This window comes from Myxine glutinosa, chromosome 3 (genome assembly GCF_964187855.1).
Source record: "Myxine glutinosa chromosome 3, kmMyxGlut1.1, whole genome shotgun sequence".
Classification (NCBI taxonomy): Eukaryota; Metazoa; Chordata; class Myxini; order Myxiniformes; family Myxinidae; genus Myxine; species Myxine glutinosa.
In genome coordinates this window covers 104,512,398-104,520,160 of record NC_136263.1, presented here as the reverse complement: position 1 = coordinate 104,520,160, position 7,763 = coordinate 104,512,398, and the positions used below count along the sequence as shown (strand labels likewise).

The following is a 7,763-nucleotide window of genomic DNA, read 5'->3' as shown; positions in this document are numbered from 1 at the left end:
GCTATTTAAGTCGCACCTTATCAGAGAGACACCTGCCGTCTTCACACACAACATGCTGACGCGGTTCGGAATTTTACCTTGCGTTTGTCAATGCTTTGAACTTCTCGTCACTTTTGTGATCATAATATTCTCGGTTGTCACGCCCTTGGCATTGATTTGGCCTTGGCATTCGCTTGTAGTGACGTCACGTTATCGGCTTTGCAACGGTCCAATGAGCTTCGGGGTAAGATGAATACGCTCCTCCTCCGACGCCGCTTCTTCCAATGAGAAGCGCGCGGGGGCGGGGAAAGCCTTTCGCGTGAGAGGCTCCTCAATGAAGATTTTGATCGAGTCACGCGCTGCGTCTGCGGACGTGGTGACGAAACGAACGAGATTCGATGTGCGAAGTGCGAACGGACTCGCTGTCTTCGCGTTACGCGCGCACGGACGTCGCACGCTGCCTGTGCCAGTGCCGTGTGACTGGGCATGCGCTCGGGGAGGGAGCTTCGGTTGAGTGAAAAGGCGCCACAAGTCCGGCCCGTCCTGGCGGCTTGGCCGTCCGCGGTAAGCCCGCGCGTGCCTCATTCATCGCCTTCTCCTGTGATCGTTTGAGACCCGTACAGATCCTGTTATAGGCTAAACACAGTGGGGAGGTTCTGTCCACAATGCATCGATCCTCATTTTCGGCTTCGTCGTGCTCGGTCGCTTCGTTCGGTAAAAGCGTGTGGGATTGAGTGTGATCACCTCCGCCACTCAGGTAAACACGGTCAAACACCCTGGGGTTCCTCCCGGCCACGACGACGGTCATTGTGGTCTTGGAGACGCGACTTTGTGGCCTCACGCGCTTTTCCAGTTCAGTTGAACCTTTTCATGGTAATCGATCTTAAAATCGAAGTTTGTACTTTTCAATGAGGATTTCCGATCCAGGAACACGACCGCATGGCGTCCCGGTCGATAAGGAGTGAGGCCGCTCTTCCTGGTGGTCCCTCGGGTCCATCGGCATCATTCCCAGGCTAAGCACGTCCGTGCCTTGTGGCGCGGGTTCATCCCATTGAACGAGTGGCGGGATCGATGGGCCTACCCGAGTGCTTGTGGTTACACCGGAGTGAGGGGGAAGGGGGAGGGGGTAGGAGAGTTTGGGGGTGGACCCCAAGGTGACCCCCTCGTTTTGTGGAGCGTAATCTTTATCATTAATGGCCTATTGCATACAGTTCAGTGTGTGTGTGTGTGTGTGTGTGTGTGTGTGTGTGTGTGTGTGTGTGTGTGTGTGTGTGTGTGTGTGCGCGCGCCTGTGTGTCTATCTGCCTGTGTGTGTGTGTGTGTGTGTGTGTGTGTGTGTGTGTGTGTGTGTGTCTCTCTCTCTGTGTGTGTGTGTGTGTGTGTGTGTGTGTGTGTGTGTGTGTGTGTGTGTTTCCCTGTCTGCCTGTGTGTGTGTGTGTGTTTCCCTGTCTGCCTGTGTGTGTGTGATGTGTGTTTCCCTGTCTGCCTGTGTGTGTGTGTGTGTGTGTGTCTGTCTATCTGCCTGTGTGTGTGTGATGTGTGTTTTCCTGTCTGCCTGTGTGTGTGATGTGTGTTTCCCTGTCTGCCTGTGTGTGTGTGTGTCTGTCTATCTGCCTGTGTGTGTGTCTCTGTCTGTCTGCCTGTGTGTGTCTTTGTCTGTGTGTGTCTTTGTCTGTGTGTGTCTCTGTCTGTGTGTGTCTGTCTGTGTGTATGTCTCTGTCTGTCTGTGTGTATGCCTGTGTCTATGTGCATGCGTGCTTGTCTGCCTGTGTGTCTGTCCGTTCTCTAAGCTGTCTAGCCTGGGTTCGAATCCCAACCCAGCTATAATCTGTCATCATGTTGGTTCACAGGTACAGGTGATTCATCAATGTGTGCCATCCTTCGGATGGACGTTCCACTGGACATCCCCTATGCTGGCATTAGTTGGTGGCCGTTAAACATCTTTCGTGGAGCGTAGGCGAGCTATCACCGGCACCATGACAAAATTGCAAGTTACCTCCCTAACTATTGCAGGGAAGGCAATGGCAAACCACCCAGTATAACCCACGCCAAGAAAGTGCTTCGGCAGCACCGACGCTCTGGAACACAGAGTATGGTACATCAGAATGGAAAATGGCGATCATTGTACACAACTATCGGGGATGCCTCTTTCCAGTGGTTATACCCCCTAATGCGAGTGGGGGCCAAACCTTCCCCATTCCTCCCCTCTGCCCAGATTCATCAGAGCAAGTGCGGTCATGATCAGAATGCCAATCGATCCCCATAAAGTGGCCCTTTCCCTCTTGTCTCTGTCTCTTTTTTGCTCTCTCTCCTCTCACTACTTCTTTAGCTCTGCCATTGGTCTGACTTCGTGAAGGTGAAGGTGGAGGTACGCCATCCTTGAAGTGGGAGACCTGGGTCGTTCCTGGGAGATCGGCTATCTCCATGGCGCGGGCTTGTTAGAGAGAACTGTCCAGGGCTGAACAACAACAACCACCACAACAACTACCACAACAACTACCACCACCACAACCATTGCCCAAAATGCAACAATTAGCTTTTCCTCAACTTTAATCAGATAATTTCTCTCTCTGATCTTACATAGGGCTGGAATGTTTTTTTGTAGGGTTGGTTATATATGGGCAGCGCGGATCTCAAGCGACGCACAAAGTAGGTCTGCGTTTAAATATAATGATTAACAGCTGCTGTGGCATTGCGTATGTTTACAGTGAGATCGTGTTTGCATCACTCGAAGCAAAGTCCTTTTATTGAATTTGTCAGACATTGACCGTCCATGTTGAACACCTGCCGCAGACTGATAAAGGTGGTTGCGCTGCATGAGGATGACGTCAAGTTTGAAATTCAGTTTCAATCCATGAGGGAGGATCGTCTGTGGACGTGACAGCCAAACCGGGGTGAAGTGAAATGCGAGCTTGCGGGCGTATGATGGGTGGGTACAGGGTGTACGGCCAACACAGGTAATGCCATGCCTTGTGGTGGAACCTCGTGCTGGTGCCGCGACATTAAAACTAGCCCGTCCAGTTTTACACTATTCCGTGCAACGGCTTCCAATGATCCTTGACCATAACCATAGAAGCTTAAAAAAAAAAAATTCTTACCATGCTGTTACTTTGTTTCGATGATTGCGGCTTTTCCACTGCAAGGACAACGGAGGTTGTCTGATGATAGCAAGTGTCTTGTTTGCTTTTTCGAGACAGATGCTGCCATTGTACTCGCTCCTGTGTTTGCCTTTCGATCCATTTAGATCCATGCTTTGCAATGCTATCTTTTACATTTGCATGCCATGCCGAGTGCTTCCCTTTAGAGATTATTATAGGTTGGTGATGATTATTGCAAAGCAATTTGGAAATACAGTTGGGCTTGTGTTGCGTTACCTGCTTTCCTACAGTGTGACTTGCTCCTGTGAGCGTAGCGCGTCCTGGGTAAACGTCAAAAGCCAATGTTCTTAGATCGGTCGATGTGCATCCGGCAGGTGGGTGCAGGCCAGGCTTGCGTTTATTTTGCTCAGCACTGAATATGTAAAGGCAAATGATGACCGTTGACTGGCTCCTCTTCTTCGCCTGCTCTCTCCTGTCTCTCTCCTTTATCACCGATAAACACTCGATTCAGGAACATTTGCAGAAGCCGTTCCCTCCATCAATTGCTCATAATTATCAGGTGGTTCTACAACCAGATGGTGCTAGAAATTGCTCGTTAACGCGAGATAGTTCATTTTCCGGGAATAAGCACAAATTTCGCAAACTCTCAGGTTCTTTCCACACGACTTAAAGTTGAAAAGTTGAACTACAATTATTACTTGTCACCTTTTTCAACATTTACAACGAACATATCACCTCGACAAACAGTGTGTGTGTGTGTGTATATATATATATATATATATATATATCTATTTATATAAAGCAGTAAAGTATGTTTGTTTGTTTGTCCTCTTATAACTCGAGAACTACTCATCGCAGAGCAAAACCAAAGGCATATTCGGAATCAGTACGTCTCAGAGCAACTACAGTACACCTGAAAATTAAAAAAACTTCGCGTTTTAAAATTATGACGTCATCAGCGTATTTCGGAACGTTAATTTTTCAACTTCATATTCGGAATCAGTACGTCCCAGAGAAACTTCGTAACGTTAATTTTTCAACTTCATCCGATTGACATGGGACCAACGGCATGTGACAGAGAGTGAAACATTTATTTGACGACAATGACTTCCGACTTCCGGGTTCGGAATGCGGGACCAATGCCATTTGACAGGGAATAAAAAATAAATGCGACATTCAATTGACGACAATGACTTCCGACTTGACTCCCCCTGCCCCCCGCCCCTCCCCCCTGCCCCCCCTCACCCCTGCCCTCCCCCTCCCCCCTCCCCTCCCATAATGACAGCATTCATATTCTTTCATATGCAGCACAAGAATGTGGGGTAGCCTCACTGGCTGAGGGCATTAGCACAGGATTTTGGAATTTGGTCATGGTGCCGTTGATAGCTCACCTTCTCTTCATGAATGACACCATGGGATCATTAACATCCATCAACTAATGCCGGCAGATGACACAGTTTAATGTCAATCAGAGGGACGGCACACAGTGATGAATCACCTCTACCTGTAAAACAGCTGGATGACAGTTTATAGCGGGGTCAGGATTTGAACACAGGCTAGACAGTTTAGACTTTAGAGGCTAGTGTGTGTACATCTAGGCCCTCCTGCCAGCCCAGAATGAGAGTAAGTGGAGGAGACGGGGGTTGAACAATATTGAGAGAGCCACAAACTTTCAGTCATGTAAGTGGAAGGAAAAACTGGACACCTGGAAAACGGTGGGCTTGGGGATGGCTATTGGGGGTAGAAAAGGTCATGGTTGTGGTCATGATTGACTTGAGATGGTGGTATTAAATGCAGTAATTCTGCTTGGTACTGAATAGTCAGTAAGTCGAGTTTGACCGTTATCCACATTTGCCAAGAAGTTGAAGAAGCTTGTCAAGAAGCTCCTCTTCACCCTGACCATCTGCATCTGCTGGATCATCACCAGGCATGCACATTTTGGTCGACTATCTCTGCATAGCTCGTTTTGTATATTATGCTTCTAGACTTGTCCCATTCATGGACATACACAAGTGATCCATTATGTTAGATGTCCGAGATGATCTTCAGTCATTATTGATGTGCTTAACAGCAGAAAATGCCTTCTCACAAATGGCTGATTGTATTGGTTGGGTTAAAATAATGCCGCGAACAAGTTTTTGAATCTGTGCTCAGAAACTTACTTTGTGATAAACTGCATATCATTACCTTCGCAAAAGCGGAAGGTTATGTTTTGATCGCTGTGTATTTATTTGTATGTCTGTGTGTGTGTGTGTGTGTGTATGTTATTCGCATAACTCAAAAAGTATTCAGCCGAATTGCATGAAATTTGGTGGGATGATTGGTTATTATACGGGACACATTTGATTAGATTTTGGGAGCAATCGGGTCAAAGGTCAAGGTCAAGGTCACGAAAAGGTCAAAATCGTATTTTTACCATAGCGTGGTCAATTTTTATCCAATTGGCATGCAACTAATGCCAAAATGTTCAGAATTCAATGCCCGATCTTGTTTGTCATAACTCGGTCAATTCTTATCCGATTTGCATGAAATCAGCACCAAACTGTTCACTGTTCTGTTCCCTACACTCCCATGCCAAGTACAGAACAGTAGCTGCGGCGAAGGTATGCGCTCTACCGAGTGCCCGTTCTAGTTATGTTGTGTTTTGTGGTGAGATCTTATGCTCGCTAACGATTGCTGCTTTGCTTTCCATGTTAAAGTCCAATGGAAATTACTGGCGGTATGTCTGCGATTCATGGAGGTTTTTAGGCCACTGATTGGCTTGTCCCAGAACCTTGCACCATGAATTGACAACTGGTACACTTTTGTCGGAGCACAATTTTCAGTTGTCTCGGACGATCAGACAGCTGTTAACACCAAGCCTGGCAGGTTCCAAAGATAGATGCAGAAGCAAACTATCAGGAAGGAAAACTGGAAATTTGGAAAGAGGTGGGCTGTGGGGCTGTGGGGCAGGGGGGGGGGGGGATCTGTCTTGAAAACATCTGTCTTGCAAACCTGGAGAAAAGAAGCGGGTTGGGTTGATAGTAGACCACATGTGTCCTGCAGACACCTGGAGGGGGAGGGTGGTTGGGGAGGACAAAGCACAGAGTAGAGGGTGCAGCACCAGAAAGGAGGTAGTGGAAGACAGAGAGACCACCTCCCTGTCTGTGATGGTTAAGTGATGAACCTGTAGACTCAGCTTTGATGTGGGGGATTCAAATTGACTTGTGTATGCAATTTATAATCCCGAAGTAGAAAATGTAGCCCACCTGCACACCTGTATGCAATCCCCTATTTTATTCAGGAGCGTGGAAATACTGACATCCACAACCTAAATATATATGGGAAAACTGGTTTTGAGACTCTCTTCAAAGGATGACATGCTTTATAATGCAGCACCTAGGAGGATTGAGGGAGGACAGGGTTAATTGTGCCGAGATGGAAGGGAGATGTTTAAGATTCGGGGAAGTACAGGGGCATTACACTCCATAGCCATGACATGAAGGTACTGGAGAGGGTACTGGACGGGAGGATAAGGAAGTGTGTGGGGAAGGAGATTGTAGAAGAGTAGCAGGGGTTTAGAATGGGTAGGGGAACGACAGATGGGATGTTCGTGCTGAGACAGCTGGTGGAGAAGAGGTTGAAGGTGCAACACTGTCCTGAGAGAGATGGCGATGGCAACACTGAGATGCATGGGAGTGTAACGGAAGCAGAAGTATAGGGTGGTGGAAAGGAATGTACAAGGGAACGAAGGGAAGAGTTTTGATTGGTCTTGGGATATCGGAGGAGTTCCGTGTGAACATCAGTTTGAAGCAAGGAAATGCTCTCAGCCTAATCCTGTTTATCATGGTGATGGAGCTGGTAAGCAGGAAGGTAAACATGAAAGATATTCTGGGGAGGATATTGTATGCGGACGATCTGGCTGTTGTGGCGGAGAGTTGGTTGGAGATGCAGAAAGTACTGGGGGAGTGGAAGGAGGCATTTGTGAAACATGAGATGAAAATGAGCATGGAGAAGATTGAGGTGATGTGGGGTTTGGCAGCAGAGAAAATAAATGAATATCAGGTTGGAGGGGAAGGAGATCGGACAAGGAAATAGGTTTGAGTACCTGGGGGACAGTGCCCGGGGATGGTAAGTAAGCCTGAGACGGAGGTGAGGATGAGGATTCAGGTGGGTGCAAATGCATGGAGGAGGGTGGAGGGCATAATGGCAGAAAGATTTCAAGGAGATTGAAAGGAAAGGTTCTGATGTCTTGTGTAACGCCGCCCTAATTCTACGGTCTGGAGATGGTGGCACTGACAGAGAGATGACAACAGAGCCTGCAGGTTTGTGAGAACAACTGTATCAGGAGGATTTCAGGAGTGAAGAGGGTGGATAGAAGGAGAATGGATGAACTGAGGGATTACCTTGACGTGGAGATTGGTGAAATGCAGGCTGAGATTGGCTGAACATTTGATGCGGATGGGGAAGAGAGAATGACAGCGGATAGGTTGAGGGTGCAAGGTAGGAAGAAAAGAGGTAGACGGCGGTTGAGAGGGGAAAATTGTGTGAAGAGGGACATATGTAAGGTGGGGGTGGTTGGAGGTTGGAGAGTGGGCTGAGGATAGGGGGGAGTGTGGAGGAATATTGTGGGCAAAGCAGGGGATGGAGCTTGGTGCCATTGGACCATACCCCTTATAAAGAGAAGGGGAGAACAACAACAGCAAC

General features: G+C 47.9%; 1 protein-coding gene across 2 annotated transcripts in view; it reads left to right on the top strand.

The window, feature by feature from the left end:
• The first annotated feature begins 296 nt into the window (after nucleotides 1–296).
• Nucleotides 297–7,763, top strand: part of LOC137423302 (uncharacterized) — a 90,645-nt gene continuing 83,178 nt past the window's right edge. For both annotated transcript variants that reach the window (XM_078774369.1, XM_078774368.1), the window contains exon 1: nucleotides 297–543. The gene's annotated coding sequence lies outside the window, so the exon portion shown is untranslated. The remainder of the gene's footprint in view (nucleotides 544–7,763) is intronic.